Source organism: Gouania willdenowi, chromosome 20 (genome assembly GCF_900634775.1).
Source record: "Gouania willdenowi chromosome 20, fGouWil2.1, whole genome shotgun sequence".
NCBI lineage: Eukaryota > Metazoa > Chordata > Actinopteri > Blenniiformes > Gobiesocidae > Gouania > Gouania willdenowi.
The window spans coordinates 19,449,856-19,469,437 of NC_041063.1; the positions used below are offsets into that span (position 1 = coordinate 19,449,856).

Genomic DNA, 19,582 nt, shown 5'->3' on the forward strand with positions numbered 1-19,582 from the left:
TGGCCTCCAGGCCTAAGGGAAGCTGGTTTTGGCACTGGGATGTAACCAGTTACCACAGTGGTTTGAGAACAGGATTAAATGTGAGCAGCAGCATCATTCTGCTGTCACTTTCACCCCAGTTTCTCGCCCCTATTTCACAGCTGCCTGATAGCACATGTTCATCCACATCCCTTTAGCTGCTGATTCACAATCACCTGCCAGCAGTCTATAGACGTATGGTGTGATATCCATCAGCACCAAGCCTCTGGATCCCTCCTTCCCTCCATCTGAGTGGCCACGCCGCAGTGTTATTACAGATAAACAATCGATACTGCATTAATGTGGGCACGGAGGGCGGCCACAGGGAAACAGGAGCGGGAGGATAATTCCAGCCAATGTCACGGCTGGACTCCACGTGACGGATCATGAAGAGCGCGTGTATTTCATTTAATTACCACTCAGGCTCCGATCCTTCATTACAGCATCCATTTCTTTTCCTTCCTGCTCTCACCGGTCACGCCACCAAGCTGCGCCGCGTTGAAGCCGTAATAGCCACATTATAGCAAAGGTGACCACGAATATGTGTGAGCAGGGAGTGCCGCGATCGATTTGGAACGAGGAATGGAAATTTCAACATGATTCCCAGCCAGGAGTTTTTTAACTCAGGACTATTGGACTCCCCTCTTTTGATGATTGCTTCCAATCCAACACGCCGCTCCATTTGAGAAAGTCTGATGATATCTTTAGGGAAAAGGGCAGTGGCGAGGCCGCCCTCCCCTGGAGGCTCTGTGGTCCAGATTCTTTTTCTTTATGAAAAAAATGTGGTCAGCGGTGAACGTTCATGGACATTCCCAGTGTTGCCATTGAAAGGAACGAGGAGGAAAGTATGTGAAAACAGGAAAACAAAGGCCTTTTTATGGAGACTCAACAATTGGTTTTAAATTATTATAAAGAGTAACTAAACCCCATTGATTTTTGCTATTGGCTGAGAATACGATCATGTGATGTTTTGGGACACACTGTTAGCCCCGCCCCTTTTTATAAAAACTAGCACCTGTGAGCTCCACAATCTGTGGTGAGTAGGTTGGATTAAGAGAAGAGTGAATAGACAGGTATAATGATATATTAACATCACATAGATTGTTTATTGGAGATTTTATTGTATAGACTGTGCATGTCTTAACTGTTCCAGGAGCCCCGCCCATAATTAAGACTTTTTTTGAATTTCCTTCCTAGTGGCAGGTCAAGAGAAAGCAGGGGTTTCGTTACTCTTTAAACTGATGGTGTATTAGCTGAACTGGTGATCAGTTTACTTGTTGACTCGTCACAGCAGAAACATCTACAATCACTCGGCTGTGCAAAATGCGAGCGTGATTCTATGCTTAGCAGTAATAAAAGGTTTCACAAATTAAGTTTTGGGATCATATCACACATTTCCATGAGATGTTTAATGGGAAGCTGAGGGGTTAGCAGTGTAGCTAACGTCGCTCGAGCAATATTCTCGCACAATTTCACTGTGTAACCCTCCCGTCTTTGTAAATCATCTGAAGCCTTTAAAATGTAAAACTAATAACAGGAGTTAACCCTAAATAACATTTGTAATGTTAGGTATGATTTCAGGAAGTTTAATAACCAGTAAAGTCGTCAAAACAGGACAAGACGTTGATACGAAAAAGTGTAACAAGACGTAGAAATGGGTAAAATCTGAGACTCTACTGCTTTAAATAGTTAGCAGCTAATGTAGTCAAGTCCTCATGTGGATCCAGTCCTAAGGGAAGCTGGTTTCAGCACTGGGATGTAACCAGTTACCAGAATAGTTGGAGAACAGGATTAAATTCCATTAGTTTTCCAGGAGTTTTAACTCAGAACTATTGGACTCTTTGGATGATTGCTTCCAATACAACATTTGAGAAATTTTGATGATGTCTTTAGGGAGAAGGAAAGTGGCAAGGCCGGCCCCCCTGCAACCCCCTCCCGGAGCCGCTGAAGGCTGTGTGGTCCAGACACTTTTTCTTTTGGAAAACATGGTCAGCGGTGAACATTCATGGACGTTCCCAGTGCTGCCATTGAAAAGAACAAGAAGGAAACTGTGTGAAAACAGGAAAACAAAGGCCGTCCTATGGGGAGACCCAACAAACGCTCCCTCCCCCAGACTCAAAATTAAATACTCTTCATTTCATCCTCATTCATAAGCACCCCCCCCATCCCCCCCCCACGCCCACCATCTTCACACCATACGGGCGAGGAAACACTCGCACGCATAAGATAAAGGAGTCGCTGAATGGATGCAGAGTCTGTTTACTAATGCTGATGCTCACTCTGCTTTACTACACAAGCCAATGATTCCCATTGCAACAGGTGGGGGGGGGGGTAATGCCAAAAAGAATGGAGAGATTTACACCTTCATTACTCCCTGCTAAGTGTGCTTATTGCAGATCATGACGCTGCTTTATGAGCTGGATACTCTGCCTGGGAAGAAGCGCGTCCGTCCCTACGACAGCTGTACAGTTTCCTCCAGCAGGACCAGAAACTTCTCCCTCTGGTTGCAAAATGGGCAGGACATTGGTACATTTCCACGGTCCCTTAAGCTCGGGAATTCTTTGGAATATTCAAAATAGAAACTTTTCATGGGAATTACTCATTCATTCACCACCAATTTAAAGTGATTTACAGTAACTGTACCATATCCAAGTAAACACCATGACGTCTTGTAACCATTTTGTCTTTTAGGACTTGCAGAAAGTATCACCATCTTCAACAATGAAAATACCTTTATAACCAAAACTCTGAGTGGCAAAAACAGATACCAACAATAACTGCTCTACAAGCACAAACAGTGCAGTGTTTAAGTTATTAATTATTTAACAAAGAATAAAATAAATCCCAGCAAGATTCTATATGTCTTCTTTTTGAACAGTATGTCAAGGTTCCATTCAATTCACAAAAAAAAACAAATCAATGTCTGCATGAGCCCTTATTTAGAAATTAAATAAAACAAGATCACTTCCAAATATCAAATCAAATCATATCAATCTTTAGTTATAAAAAAGCACTTTTCATACAAAAAAATGTAGCTGAAAGTGCTTTTACAAAGTAAAAAATACACCCACCCACAGGTTTTCTGCCATCCATGATTTGATATCTAAAATGCCGTTAAAAAGAGCATCCATTAGACTGGTGTCAACAGGAGAGACGGAGATATACAGCTGTGTATCATCAGCATAACTGTGGAAGTTCACTCTGACATCACTAAGGGGGAGCATACAAAGATGAAATAAAACAGGGCTTAAAATTGACCCCTGAGGCACAGATATTTCCTCTATTCCAGATATTTGACATCTTCTTATGTTCCCTGCATGAAATCTGATTGTTTAAGTCAATATTTCACAAACTAGGGGCACGAGAACAGCCTTGTTGAACATTGAGCATTAAAAAAAATATATATAAAAACATTACTTTCTTTGTACTCAAAGAACTTTATTACCGTTTTAAAATATGTGATTGTGTGTATTTTTCAGTCATCTTGTTGACATTTTGTTTAGTTTAGATGATATTTTGTATAGTTTTTATTAAAACGCAAATACATTCAAGCATTGTATTATACTGGGAGATTTAATTACATTCATAGTGAAGAATCAGTCTCAAAAATCGACAGTGCGCCTTATAATCAGGTGCGCCTTATGTATGAAATTAATATCAAAATATCAAAATGTTTTAGTACAACTTTGGTAAACTATGAAGCTGCACCACTTGATGGATTTTTGGCGCTTCAGGGCTACCATAGTCAGGCGCCTCGTGGAGTGATATGTACCAGTACTGTGCTTCAACATGCTGAACTGAAAAAGTGAGTGCATTGTTCTGTATTTTACGTGTTAAACCTGAACAATGTTGAGAATTATTGTTAATGAGTTGAATAAAGTTTGACTTAACAACAACAACAAACTGGTCCACCTTATGTATGAAAATAGACCCTGTCAGACCCATTCATTGATAGTGCGCCTTATAATCCGGTGCGCCTTATAGTCTGAAAAATACGGTATTTTTTTTACTCCATGATAGTTTTCTAAACTACTTTTTGCAATAATATATGTATATTACACCAAACTGGGGGGAACGAGAACAGCCTTGTTGAACATTGAACATAAAAAAAATACAAAAACTTAACTTTCTTTACACTCAAAGAACTTCATTATTGTTTTAAAATATGTTAAATATGTTTTAAAGAAGAATAATCCATTGTTTTATGTTAATTCACTTTTTTTTAGTCCTCCAAGGGAATGCAACAGAAAAACAGTTTGAGAAGCATTGGTTTAAGTCAAGATGATGCTATATTTAACATCCCTGTTTTCCCCCATTGATTTCTATAAATTCCAGTTAATTCCCATGGAAAGTTGCCAACTTTGCAGCCCTACTTTTCCCAGACTTTTCCAAACCACAAGCTGACAAGTTGGAATCAAGATACAGCAACTGTTACGTCAACCAAACTCCACTTGATGGAGTTTATTTTTCCCAGTGTATACGTCCAGTGAGAGGTGCCAGATTGCGAGGGGATAAATCAGCAGATAGGCTGAGCACAGGTGTCAGTGTGTGCATGCAAAGGGCACGGCTCCGTTATGTGTATGTAACACAGCACTGCCTGTCGAGCCTGTCCGACTCCCATCTGGAACAGGGTTGACAGAAAAGTTGACAGAGGCTTGGGCAGCGTCCATTATTTATGAGAGTGTCTGTTTGTGCTACTGTAGGTCGAGCTGTGACTGTACACCGTGTGTTTTCATGCATGCGTTGCCTTGTTTGTGTCAGGCTGAGGAGCAGCATCCTCATGGACTCGTCTGTGCAAACCTGGATCCCATAGCGCTGAATGACACGACACCAAACACACCCCACACACGCTGCATTATGAGTCGACACTTTTTACACAGGTTGGTGTGTGTCTGAAATCATTCATTAACTTGTCCTGCTTTGTATCAGCATTTAGAATAATGACCAGTTTGAGCATTAATGCAAGAAACCACCAAGGGTTTAGTGGGATTATCTTTTCATTGTCATTTTGTGTGTTTTTGGAGTCATAATGTTTATTTTTGGAGTCATATTCTTTATTTTTATTGTCATTTTGTGTGTTTTTGGAGTCATATTCTTTATTTTTGGAGTCATATTCTTTATTTTTGTCATTTTGTGTGTTTTTTGGGGTTGTATTGTTTTACATTGTCATTTTGTATTTTTTTCCTCAATTTTGTGTACATTTGTAGTAATAAAAGTGCTTTTAGGGTAGTTTCGTGTATTTTTGTTGTCATAGTCTGTGTTTTTGGAGTCCTGATGTGTATTTTTGTTGTCATATTCTTTATTTTTGTTGTCATTTTCTGTGTTTTACGAGTCATTCTTCATTTTTGTTATTTATGTTCCTAGTCATTTTGAGAATTTTCATAGAATTTTTCTGTAAATTTTGTGCGTTTGTGATGTCATATTGTGTATTTTTGTTGTCGTTTTGCGTTTTTTTGGAGTAATATTGTTTATTTTTGTCATCATTTTGTTTATTTTTGAAGTATTATTTTATTTATATTTAGATGTATTTTGTTGTTTCTAGTCATTTTGAGAACTTTCATTGTTATTTTGTATTTTTCTGTTAATTTTGTGTACATTTGCAGTAATTTTGTGTGTTTTGGGGGTAGTTTTGTGTATTTTTGTTGTTACTTTGTGTAACAGAGACTGTTAATCTGCTAAAAAAAGATCAGTGTCATCAGGAAACTTGGTTCCTAGAATGTTCTCTTTGCAGCTCGGCGTTAAATGTTCTGGAAGTGTCAAATCAACATCTGCACAGATGTTAGGACTCTCCGTGCACTTGTTTTAGCTACTGACTGTTGGTCAGTCCCTGGGGCATGCCTCCATCGATCTCATCGCTTTCCTGCTGTGAGGCTAGAATAACAAGACCTCCGTGCTGTGCTACTCTCATGATTCTAAAGCATTCTTTAGGAATTCATGTTCTAACAGCTGCCGTGATCGAGATGTATCCTTATTAACTTACAGTATAAAGAACACAGCTAAGAATGTAGGAAACACTTTAAAACAAGGTTCGACAGTCAAACACATTATGTTTGTGTGTTTTTTCCGCTCAGATTCTGACACGCTGACTGTCGCTACCCTCTATTGTTGTTGTTCATGTCAGCATTTAGAATCATGACCAATCAGAGCATTTATTGCAGGAAACAAAGGTGTTTTTGGTTGTCATTTTGTGTAGATTTGAAGTTATTGTGTGTATTTTTGTTGTTTCGAATATTATTTCTAATTTTTTGTGTGTTTGTTGTTGATTTGTGTGTTTTGTGAGTTAGTTTGTTTAGATTTGATGTTGTTTTGTGTAATTTTGTTGTTTTTATATATATATTTTTCTGTTTTTTGTACTGATCTTGTGTTTTATTAGTAATTGCTTTGATTATTTTAGTTATATTATGTATTTATGTTGCCTTTTGTGTATTTTTCTGTCGTTCTGTATATTGTTCTGTCTTCATAGACTCATTTTGTGTATTCTTTGGATTTAATTTGTGCGTTCACTTTGGGGGCCTCACAAAATGCATGTAGCTTCTAGTTGGCCCTGCTTCTGCTCTGTGGTTAAGACTTTTTTTTTAAAGGATGTTTGAAACTACATACATTTTAATTTCATAAAGATGATTATAATAATAAATCAATAAGTTGTCATTTGTTTCCTTTTGAATTGATGCCGTGAAGCAAATGTTATTTATCGTTTTGTGAACTCAATATATCTTCCCATCTCTGGGTCTTTGTATGTACTTTAGTCAGAGGAGCGTACACACACATGCACACGCGCACACACTTCTTGTCCATTTGACACATTTAGCCCACCTGTTTGTGGGTCTAACCTCTGACCCGTCACTAAATCCCTGTTGGAAGTGGATCTCCTGAAGCTCGTGGCCACTTGCACACTCACTCAAAGCCCACTTAGGGGCCCACAGATGGAAGGCCCGACCCTGGGATTGAATTACGCCTCTGATTAATTCAATCTGCTGCTGAGTAACTTGGAGTGACGGATGTCTCGCGGCACCAAAGGTTTAGACACGATACTTCAGAGCAAAGCTACACACATTGATGCAGTGACATCACAGGCCGCTTTAGTGAGCCTCGGGCATGGATGGTTGCCTCTAATATTATTGCTTTGAGAGCCGCTTCAAGCCCAGAACCAGCAGCAGCTCCTGAAAGCCCACCCCAACCACCACCACCTCCGTTAATGAGAGGCACAATATCATTAATACAAATGGAATGTTTAATGCAGTTTTTCCATTTCAAAGAAACTCCCCTGCCATCTTTTCCAACAACGCGCTCAACTCTGCGGAATTGTCCTCGGGCAAACAATAACCCAAGTTTGGCATCGCTTTCGTTACATCCAACTCAATTACTGCAGAGCACTCAGAGCACTTTGAGCGCACGGCTGCTGGACTCAAAGCCTGCCCGCGCTGCCAGCCTGTGGCTGCTCGCGCTGCTCCGTCACCGTTTGAAGAACAACGGCGTCACGTGGAGACATTAGTAGAGACGCACATTCCCCCAATTTCCCCAAATCTGCTTCAGAGCTGTTCACTCATTTCAGTTCTGTTTCATCATCTTTCCCTGTTTAGATTTAGATTTGACTTTTCATATTAACATGCTTCAGTCGACTTACGGAAGCCGGGAGGGTCTAGCCCAGCTGTGGGATTACACAGTACGAGACTATGAACAAGACCATGACCAAAATTTGATATATCTGTTATTTTTCCACTAGCTAGACACTCAGTGAGCGGTTTTAAAATGAAAAATATTGTGGAAATGTGTGATATTGTCCAAAAAGACTCTTGTGAGGTATTTCTGTGTCATGTTGTGGCCTGATGTTAAACAAAAAATGCTTAAAAAGTCAGTTTTTTGTCATGGAAAATCCTACATTTATTAAAGCTTTCGTACAATAAACTTTGGTAACACTTTATTTAAAGGTCTATACATAAGGCTAACATTACACGGTCATTATTATGACATAGGCCTGAGCAATATGGACCAAAACTCATATCTCGATATTTTTCCTCAAAATGGCGATGTACGATATAAATCTCGATAATTTTATTTCAAATAAAGTCTGACCAGAAATACAATTCTGGGTTAAATTTGCTGTGGCAAAATGCTGCACAATGTGTGTCACGTTTGGCTTTTTCTCCTCTATGGGACAGCATGTGTGAGTGAGTTCTGTAGTGTGGCTTGTTTAAGGGAAGGTCTGGGTTAGGACGCACTCAGCATTCCATTAAACTGTGCTTTTCATGCTGTGAAGTATTTTAAAATAAAACAAGCTATAATATATATATATATATTGATATAGGGGATATTGTAATTTTCTATATCACCAAAATAGAAAATTGGATATATCTTGAATCTCGATATATCGCCTTGCCCTATTAAGACATGCCACCTGTCATTAGCATTAATAAGGTGTTCTAAAGGCTGCCATTTAGTGTCTAACCCTAACTCAAAAAATACCAACATAGCTCCAAAGGTGTCATAATTTAGCGACACTAAACGACAGCCTTCATGACACCTTATTCATGCTAATGACGGGTGTCATGTCATAATGACAGCGTAATGTCAGCCTTATGTATACTCCTTTAAATAAAATGTTACCGACACTTCTTCACAATCACCTCTTGAATCTGACAAAACCACGTTCCTCTACCACAAATAAGGGATTAGATCAGATTCTTCTACTCAGGATCTAAGACTGTTGGCTTTTTGTCTGATTTCAGATACAACCAGAGGTGGCACATCTGGCCTCAGGACTGCCATCATCACGCTCTGGGGTTAACGTTAACTGGTTTGTTATCTTTGGGCCAATCGTCAGACTCGTCTATCTTTTCCATCAAGAGTAGCTTGTGGCGTTAAAAACTTCTGAGACAATGTTTCCGATTCAAAAGGTCACAACAGCAAGTTTTAGCAGTAATTCACGTGAAAAATGTGGGAACAACATGAGCGTCAGGAGTCACCCTTGGAGCAACAAATCCACGTCATGGGAGATAGCAGCACAAGGAGCTTTTTGTTTGATCCGATCATATGGTGCAATAAGAGCTGCACAGTTTACCAATATTATCCTCATCATCTCGATTGCTAGAATTTACAAATATCATGGACGTGATGATGATCTCCTAATCACCGAATGGGTTTGACCTTTTTCCCCCAGCATGGACAAATATTTAAACAGAGTTTTTTTTTTTGGAGCTGTTTAGCTATTCCGTGCCAGTCGTCCTTATTCTAAATGTTGCTGTCTGTCATAGTCGTCTGCTCCGTGTCGTAGCAGGAGAATTAAGCGTGTTTTCAGTGCGATTGTGACCCTGGGCTCACGTGAGACTCAGAATAATCTGATGCAAACCGGTGAACAGCCGGGTTGGTATTTAAGGATGAACAACCTCGCTTTCCGTGTAAATTTGTGAGGATTAAAGAAGGAAATCCAACATTGCTAAGACATTTGGCACAAATGGCAAAAACAGACATGGGCAACGTGCACCAAACTGCACAAAATGACTCCAAAACAACACAAATGGAGAGAGAAGTAAACAAATTGTCAACAAAATGACACAAATTGACTCCAAAGTAAAAAAGAATAAGCCCAAAATTAACAAAAATGACAAAATGACAACAAAAATTTAGAAATGGAAAGAAAAATAAACCAAATGATGAATAAAAATACACAAAATGACTACACAACAGACAAATAAAAAGAAAAATTAAAAAAAGATTAAAAAAGGACTCCAAAAAACACAAAATAACATAACCAAAACACACAAATAGAGAAAAAATACCCAAAATAGCTCCAAAACCACACAAAACAACAAAACATAAAACAGAAATGGAAAACCCTGAATGGAAAATGCTGAAAATGTTGATCATGTGACCCTCGGAACAGATGTTATCACATATTTGTGGCCCTGCTGTGATAAAGGTCTCTGAGGTGGAGGTCCTCGGACTCGTCCTCACACACGGTAAGAGTCTGACAGACAGAAGCGTCTGCTGATAATTGGAGTCCTCTGAGAGCTGCACACGTCTGTGTGTCAGTTATTCATGTCAACGTGCGGTGTTCAGCTGCGGGGGGTCCGAAAGGATGACCTTCACTCACCCCCTGCTGTGTCACAGAGGCCAATCCTCCCCAAACTGCTGCGTACACTCACCACCGTGTCCTGTATCCTTTCCTTCACAGAGGAATACTCAACTGTGATTGGCCAGGTGAGGGATTCTATTTCTGTGCTTCTGCTTCACAATGAGACGTCCCAATGTTTAGTAGAAAAGCTCCAGGGACTGAAAAGGTTTATCTTTTCTTCCTTTTCACTCTGCAGAACAACAGCAATAATATTCAGATAGCTTTCACAACATGAGCAGGAGACCATTATCAACAGGGGGAGGGGCTCCGTCAGGACAGGATCGTTCCACAAAGACAGCCTCTCACTGACTGCTTAACAGAGAAGACATTTTGCTTTGAAATTATAATTTATGACATTTCCAGATGAAAGAATAATCATAAATACTGGTTTAATCCCAGCAAAAGACGATCTGAGAACATTTTCTACTTCACAAAAACAACAGAATTTTACAGCTGTGCTTATTTTACACAGAAAAAGAATGTAATATTTTGTTTTTATCCATTTACTAATCAGTTTTTCTACTTTTTTTTTACAGTGTGTAAACTTTACACTAACGTAAAGTAGATTTTCCATCTCAGACTCATTTGGCTTGTGTGCATCACGTGGTATCAGTGAGGAAGTGAGACTGCAGAGTCCATCAAGTGAAATCCAGTGAACAAGCTGGACTAGCAAAAACGGAAGTTGCAATTTTTCAAAATAAAACTACCAGAACATTCATGAAAATCAACAATATTTAATGTTTTTAAGACTCTATAGATGGTTATCTTATTAGTGATGGATTGGTTTTTGGACCAGCTGCGCTTCGTACTGCCTAACATGCTTTTATTTTGAAACTGAGGCATATCTTGGTTTGTGCACCTACATTTTTTTAACCTGTGCCTAAGGAGACCATCGGTCAAGAACTGGCTTGAAATGAATGGTCACAACAAGGACAAAGGGAGACAAGCCCATGGCAAACATTTAAGAATTCTTTATTACTTACTTAAGTAAAATCAAACATTCAAGTTCATAAATCAAATAAACCAAGTTGGTCTGAATTAGACCAAATTAAATTGAATTCCATTGAAGTAAACCAAATTGTGCCAAGTAACACCAAATTAAACCAAATTCCATCAAATTAAACCAGATTAGGCCAAATCAAACAAAATTAAGCCAAACTGGACTAAATTACACATTCAAATCATGGAGTATGTATATCAGTAGAGTCAGTCGTGTATGAATGCATGAGTAAAGACAATGTGGGTGAAAGAGCAATGTTATGTTTGCCTTTGACGTGCCTAATGTCCAAAGATTGAAGGAACATAGTCCATCTCATCAGTCGTTGATTTGGACAGTTCAATCAGTTCAAAGAACAGAGAGATGTAAGCGGCTCATGGTCAGTATAAACAAGCACAGGGCTAACACCAGAGCCTACACACAAAAAAGAAATGTACATACAATAGAAAATGTTGGGCATCACATGACTCTTCTCTAATTCTCGAACTGCACAGAAACGCCAAAAGTGGCCTCAGTGCGTACACGTCTTCACTATAGACCCGGATTTAATAGATTCTCATTGAAAACCACCATAACCGAGTCCAACACAAACAAACATGATTAAACACCCTTAGTGTTTAATTAGTGGGTGTTTCCTGTAGCTGGACTCTCTGATCTCCCATTAGCCTCTTATCGTTCCTCAGTCAATATTAGCCAGCGGCCCCCGACCCGCATTATTCCACCATCCACTCTGATTCTTCCCTTCACCAAAGCCTCACAGTCAGACGGACGTGGTCGCCCCCTCTTCACCACCTCCCCCTCTTCCTCGCCGCTCATGCACTTGCTCGTCTCCGCTGCTCTTATTAAGCGGCTGTCATGTTCCGAGCTTCCCCCAGACAGCGTTGAGCGTTTCTCCGTTCACTTACTGCAGACACAGTTTAAGCCTCTGGGCTTTTAGACACAAATCCAGCAAGAAGGGAAAGAAGGAAGGCCTTACCTGCACTCACTCACCTTTCCTCTTTGTTATCCTTACACAATCCTCACTAACATGTTGAAAAATGTCATCGCACAAAAGTCTGATATTAATATTTCACTAGTACGATGCCCGGCTGCACTCAACCCTCTTCGGTACTCTTGACTATAGGCTGATTAGGTTTGCAAAAAGATGGAAAGTAAATTTCAACTGGAACATAAGCTCAAAAATTTTGGGAACATTCAAAATTATAAACTTTTCATGGGAAATATTTATTGGAATTCATCAGAAATTGAAAGTTATTTTACATATTTTTCCCACATCTTTGTTAAGGGCCAACCTTTTTTGGGGGGGGAAACTCCAGTTTCTTTCAACTTTGAAATTTCCAGGAATTTTGAAATGTTGGAATGCTTTTTAATTGCATGAATAATGGATAATTTGCATGGATGCCAATAATTATGTTTGGATATGAAACAGTTATTTATCTCGTCTGTGTGAGTCTCTCAGTGTTTTGTCAGTGTGTGTGTCTGTGTGTGTGTGTCTGTGTGTGTGTGTCTGTGTGTGTGTGTCTGTGTGTGTGCGTCTGTGTGTGTGTGTCTGTGTGTGTGCCAGTGTGTGTTTGAGTGTGTCCTTGTGTGTCTGTGTCAGTGTGTGTCTCCAACAAAACAAAAATCACAGAGATTTACAGACACAATGTGTGTCTGTATATCTCTGTGATTGGACGTCGATATTGATCTGAACTGATGCTGATGATTGATTCCACCCTGTACTGAATTGGAGGAAGATTTAGTTCCCAGACTAATCCAAAGTCGGACTGTAACACTCGCGGGTCAAAAAATAAATCGATTTCACCTCAAAGTTAGCGGCGAGGGAACGTGGCGTGTCCTCTAAGGGTGTGCATTGCCATGATTACAAATGTCACCTTTACAAGTACAAAATGGCATGAAATACAATTTATTTAACTTTGTTTTACTTGCGAGAACAAATTAATTGTAACCAACTGTAATTCAAATAACAATACAATATCAAAAACAAGTGGTATATTTATCAAACTGTCAAAGTGCCTTTTTCAAAAAACTGAAACTTTTGCTTCTACAACAAGATTCTGATAAGTTCATAAATTATTAAAAAATAAAAACACACACATCTATAAAAGTGCCCAGTATGTTTATGTATCTACTTCTAGCTAAAATGCATTGAGGAGTGAGAGAGTTTAACAAGGTCTGATGTGGTTCACTGACACCTAGTGACTGGCTGTTTACGTGATATGCATATGTTAGTGCAAATAAAATGTTTTTTTTTTTCCATTAAAAACATGATTTAAAAAAATTAGTTGGTAATTTGTTGGATCGATACGATAATCGTACAGTGAAATAATCGCGACATATCTCCGACGTTCTCCTGGCCTGGCTTTCTGCTGCTTCATAGATCTGGTTAAACTGTGCTGGAGAACCGTGTGTGGAGAACCTGTACACCTTCCCTTTTTGTGCTACTTCTGCACAACACGCTGATGGAACCCCACAACTCTGCCAGGCTTTGTGGGTAAATCTGTTCGATAGCATCTCGGAAAAGTTATGGATTTGCCACTCGGTGATTAGAAAGTGCGATTGGTTAGGATAAAGCAGTTGGCAGCGATTTACTGCGTCCCCCACCCAGAGACATGAATCCAAGTGATTTTATACTCACTTCAATCTCTCACACACACACACACACACACTCACACCCACACGCACAGAGCAGTAAATATAGTTGCACCATTTGATCTCCCCCACAGTGTTAATTTAAGCAAACCCACTGAAATGAAGCACATTTTTCCCATTCATGGCACCAGATTCCTGCTGTCCTCTGTCTCATTCACGAACGGCAATGTATTAAATTCCAAAAATAAACATTGTATAAAGCCAAATTAAGTAAAAAACCATTCACCCATCACTGCAGAAATGAGACAACACTTAAGAAATTAAAGTCTTTTAAAAGATGAATGTAGAAAGCCAACACTAACAGTTCTCTGAAGTCCATCAAACCAAGGACGTGGATCAGTGAAACCACGAAACCAAGATAAACAGATTTAGTTCACATTGTTTCAAGTGTGTATTGACTACAGTCAAGCATGGTGGTGGGAGTGTCATGGTTTGGGGCTGCGTGAGTGCTATTGGCGATGGGAGTAGGGCCTCTGATTTTTAGTGATTGCGGAAAACGGACGGAAAAAACTAGAGATGTCCCGATACAATTTTTTCATTTCCAATATGATATCGATATTGCAGCCTTGTGTGTCGGCCAATACCGATATTGATCATATGAATCATACATACTATTTTTTTTTTTTTGATTATTTTTCTCTCTTTACTTTAATAAAAAAAAATCCTAATTACTTATTTTGTTGTGTGGAATGTTAGAAAAGGCTTGATCAAGTGATGTCACTCAAACACAGAACAAAAGTCAGCAACAGGAGGTATGAGAAAAACTGACCCATTTATTACTAACCAATTGGTTACATAATTTTTAACCTTCAACATCATATCTATAGTATTCTACAATTAAATAAAATAAATAAAAAAAGGATTTAAAAAAATAAATAATAATAATTGAATCCGATATACGTTTTCAGGCTAAAATCGGACCGATATCGATATCGGATCGGGACACCCCTAGAAAAAACTTCATTGCATAAAAAGAAGTCTGACTTGTTTTTTAATTCTACTTTACATTTCTAACCATTTTAAATGAGGCCTAAACATTACACAGAAATGTCCACGTGCATGTTTTGGGACAAAATTACACATTTACAAACAATTTTTCACAAAAAAATGAGTAACTGAACGTCTAAAATGTGACAAACGGACAGATATGTATGATTCCACCAATAATCCAGTAAAAATCTTGTGCTAGGTGTAACAAATCGAGTAGTGATAATGTTATTCTGTGACTTAAAGTGAATGCAGAGCTTCATCTTAGTTGTGTTTTTAATGTGTTGTGATGACAGAGCAGTTCAGATTATAATGACTGCATTCAAATGTGAAAAGGCTCTGATACAAAGACAGGTTTAGCTGATGGTGTAAGAGCTGAGCTCGTGATCAATTTACTTGGTGACACGTCACAGCAGAAGCGTCTCCAATCACACGACTGTGCAGAGGCTGATTTTTCAGTGATAATTCAATATTTCACAAATCATGTTTTAAGATCCTATCACACGTTTCTATGGTTTTATTCTTGATAAACGGTGGCTAATGAGTTAGCAATGTGGCCCTCACAACATAATGTGATTGTGATTTCAGCGTAACAATCAGATTATTTTGTTACAAACAAACCAATCAAAGGGAAGGTGATGGTGTGATCTCAGAAATCAGAACAAACATGTTTTTTTACTTCCTCGATGCAGATGACCAGTGGGGATGAGTCTGAAGCCAATTAGCAACAGAAATGTCTTCAAATGTCAGAATGTAGAGAAATGCAGCGTGACATTTGTGTTCATTTCCACCTCACAGATGGAAAATGAGACTATTCTTTATCATACACTATTCTCTCTGTGTGTAATCTGATTTAATTACTACTGCAGGTCCACGTGGTCAGTTCCAACATCCTGCAGATGAAATGTCACAAATCAAAATATGGAAATATCACGCACGTCAGCTCAAACACACAAAATGACACCGAAAGCTTTCCAAACTTCAATAATGATGGAAAAATACACAAAATGACAAAAACAACACAAAAAGTGTACAAAATGTAAACAAAAATACACATATGGACGACAAAAGACTTAATGGCTCAAAAACACACATTGACAACTCAAATACACACAAAATGACAGAAAAATGCACAAAAATGACAGAAAAATAGCACAAAATGACAACACACACACACAAAATGACACTAAAATCATACAAAGAGTGAAACAAAGGGACAGAGTCACACAAAAGGACAAAATACAAAAAAAAAAAAAAATCCCCACATTGTTACAAAATAAAGAAAATATCAAACAAATGCACAAAACAACAGAAAAATAAGAACAAGAAAATACACCTAATGGCTAAAAAAAAAAAATACACGTCAATAAAAACATACAACATTCCAACAAAAATGGACAAAATGTTAACAAAAATACACAATATAATGCATACACACATAATGACAGAAAAACTAGACAGAATCGCAACAGAAATTAAAGAAAATACACATGAACAACAAAACACGCTTAATGGCTCAAAAACAACCCAAATGACAACAAAAAAAACAACAAAAAAAATGACTTCAAAAACATACGAAACCTTTGTTGTTCTGTTAATGTGGCCCTTAGTTAGTTTTGTGGCCCCTGTTGCTGATAAAACATCTGATGTAGGTAATTATGTTAGATTTGCTGTTAGTTTCAGTGTCGTGTTTATTGTTCAGTGTAATTTGAAAAACAAGGACAAAGTGGTATTTCCTCTAAAATAATGAGACAAAACATGTTTTCATTCATTCAGGTTTAACTTCTCTTTGGTGGTTTTATGAACTCCAGCTCTTTTGGAGCAACTGGGATTTTTAGAACTTGCATTTATTCAGAAACATGGGCTCACTTTCATTGCATTTAAATACAACATTTAAAAAAAAAAAAAAGTTACTTCAAAGGTACATTTTTTGTGATTTTTTGTTGTTTTTAATCTGGTGTGACTAAAGCCGTTTGCTGCTCTTTGTGTTGACCTTCATAAATCGCTCATGAGTTTAGAAACACATCTTGCCTTATTTTCGCCCCCCCCGCCCCCTGCAATTACGGCTCAGCGAGCTCCATAAATAGCGTCTCTGAGGGGACTCTGTCTGATTAGCGAGGAGCAGTAAGAAGTGGCCGTTGTTGCCAGCAGAACGTTTGCCCTGACGGTCGCCGGGAGAAACGAGCCGGAAGCGTCACGATAAGGCACTCAGGAACTTCTAATCTGACGCTGCTTCGGGTGAAACGCAGAAATCTTCATTATCAATTAGTCCGTAGATAACGTTTGCAATTAAATGATTTCATTTTTAAAAGGGCAAGACACTTTATTTTTTACACTTCTGCACATCTCAGAGGCTTAAAAAAAACCTTTAAACTCTTAAAATTAAGACAAGGTGCAAGCACACAACACGTGTTCACGCCGCTCGCTCAGCACACATCCTCACGTGAAGGGACGAAGGAGGAGGAGCCTCCAACACATCGGATTTGATTAGCTCCAGATGCAGTAGCAGTGGCGGAGAGGACCTGCAGTGACACATGGAAACTGAGTTGCACATCTGGAGCACGAGTAATGCAATCAGCTCGGGTCACCAGCCATCATCAGTATAAACCCGCCATGGCGTGACACCGGCGGGGTGGAGACGTATAGGAATACGTAAAAGTAGCGATGGCTGCACATAGATGACATAATTAAATCAGCTGTAAATATTCAGCAATACAACAAAAAAGGGCAGTGAACACCTCACCCAAGCTCTGAGATCCAATTCCCACAGATAAGAAACTTGGATCTGAAACTTTTTTTTTTTTAGTCAAAGAGCCAAGTTAATCTCCCCTGAACGCTGACCTGCATTATTCAGCCAGCTTATAAAATATTCACATGCACATCGATGACTTCGTGTTGTCAACCTGATTTGGGGAAACCTGAGTCAGCGCCACGCGCACGTACACACACACACACATACGGCGATCCCATCCAGGATCGATCCGCGCCCCGCAGGTTTGACACCAGCTGCAGCGCAGGGTGTCAATGAAGTGAGCACGAGCAAAGCGAAACATTTAAACAAAGCTCGGATAAACAGAGAAATTAAAGATAGATAAAGGTGCGTTCAGGGTCTCGTTCCGCTGCGTAATAACGCGGAGCTGGCGGGATTACGCACGGAGCTCATCTGCAAGTTGGATGAAGTTTTGCTTTTATTTACAAAGCAAACCAGTCCAATCCGCCCCAGTAATCCCACTACAGACTGGAGTCACAGCAGATTCACTCCCCAGCAGCTGAATTGTGTGGCCCGGTGTTCGCGTACATCTCCAGGGGGGAAAAAAGCGCAGATTCACAAGATAATAAGGTTGCACAATGGAAGCCGAGGGAAAACACACGGTTTGAAGTTACAAAAGCAAACAAAGCCGCTGCTCACCTGCTAGGGAAGTTCACTCTGGGAGGGGATGTTGTCTTTGTCCACAGAGGCGCACCGTATCCGTCCAGCCTGCTGTTCGGCTCGTCTGCGCATCACTCCGCGCTGTGGATGTCAGAGAGGCTGAGGGACGCAACCCTCCCATTGGCTGCCATTCACCACCAGTCCCAGGCAGGAGGAGAGGGAAGATGGGAGGACACGCACACACACCCAACCCTCACGCGCGCGCACGACCTACTAAAACAGAAAGAGAAACGCATGCATGTGTGAGTGCGCGTGCTCGCGCATGTGTGTAGGATTACATCTGAAGTTCAAAGCCTGATGTTTACCTCGTGCTCTCTGCACATCTGCATAATCCGATGAAAGAGTTGCAAAGTCAGAGGTTGTGCCGCAGACCGGTATCGATGCTCTGCCGCGTGCACGACACTAACAGCCACGCGCGAGACACACGTGCATGCGCGGTCACGGGGGATGATATTTGCGTGCGCGCGACTTGGGGTCAAATTTGCGGTCCGCGGACCTTTCCTCTGCACACTTCAACACACCCGCAAGCCCATGTGTTTGTTGTCGCTTGTGTGTTTTTGGGTCTTATTATGGATCGTTTTGTGGTCATGTTTAATATTGTTTGAGCTACTTTGTACATTTGAAGTTTTGTGAGTTTTTCAGTCATTTTTTAAACAAATGTTTTTGTAACACTTTACTTGAAGTTTTATACATAAGGCTGACATTACGCTATTGTTATTACGTGTCGTTCGTTACCCTAAAGCTAACCGTAACCCCACTAGACCCCTCTATCTAAACAAAAAAATGCCAACATAGCTCCAAAGGTGTCATAATTTAGCAAACTAGACTTAATGACAGCCTTCATGCTAATTACAGTGATATGTAACCTATATAAAACTAACTTTTTGTGTATTTTGTTTCTATTTTATGTATTTTTTGTTGTTGTTTTATTTTTATATGTTGTTCCTTTGTCATGTGACACAAGGATGTCTTGATCCAAAGCAGCTTTAAGAGGTTTGTGATAAAGCTTAAATGAAAAATAAAGGTGAGCCGGAGATAGGCACCGGCAGACCCCCGCGACCCTGAAAAACAGGAACAAGCTGGTCAGAAAATGGATGGATGGATGGATGGTGTCAATGGTTTGACCGGTGTTTGGGTTTGACTTGAAGAAGATGACAGAGAACCCGGGTACTCCGGCTTCTTCCCACAATGACTAACATGACTGTTAGGTTGATTGGAGTCTCTAAAATTGCTAGTAGGAGTGAGCGTGAGTGGTTGTCCGTGTTTGTCGCGCCCTGTCCAGGGTGTACCCTTGCCTAACACAGAGATAAGCACCAGCAGACCCCCATGAAAAAAAAAAAACAAGCGAGTCACAAAATGGATGTATGGAATATGGCAGAGACCCCAC

The 19,582-nt window shown here is 39.7% G+C and overlaps 1 protein-coding gene across 1 annotated transcript in view; it reads right to left on the reverse strand.

Moving 5' to 3' along the window:
- Window positions 1-18,533, reverse strand: part of LOC114454567 (cadherin-9-like) — an 80,819-nt gene extending 62,286 nt beyond the window's left edge. Inside the window, exons 1-2 of the mRNA XM_028435117.1 lie at window positions 18,501-18,533; window positions 18,175-18,405 (exon numbers count right to left, since the gene is read on the reverse strand). The gene's annotated coding sequence lies outside the window, so the exon portion shown is untranslated. The remainder of the gene's footprint in view (window positions 1-18,174; window positions 18,406-18,500) is intronic.
- Window positions 18,534-19,582: the final 1,049 nt, after the last annotated feature.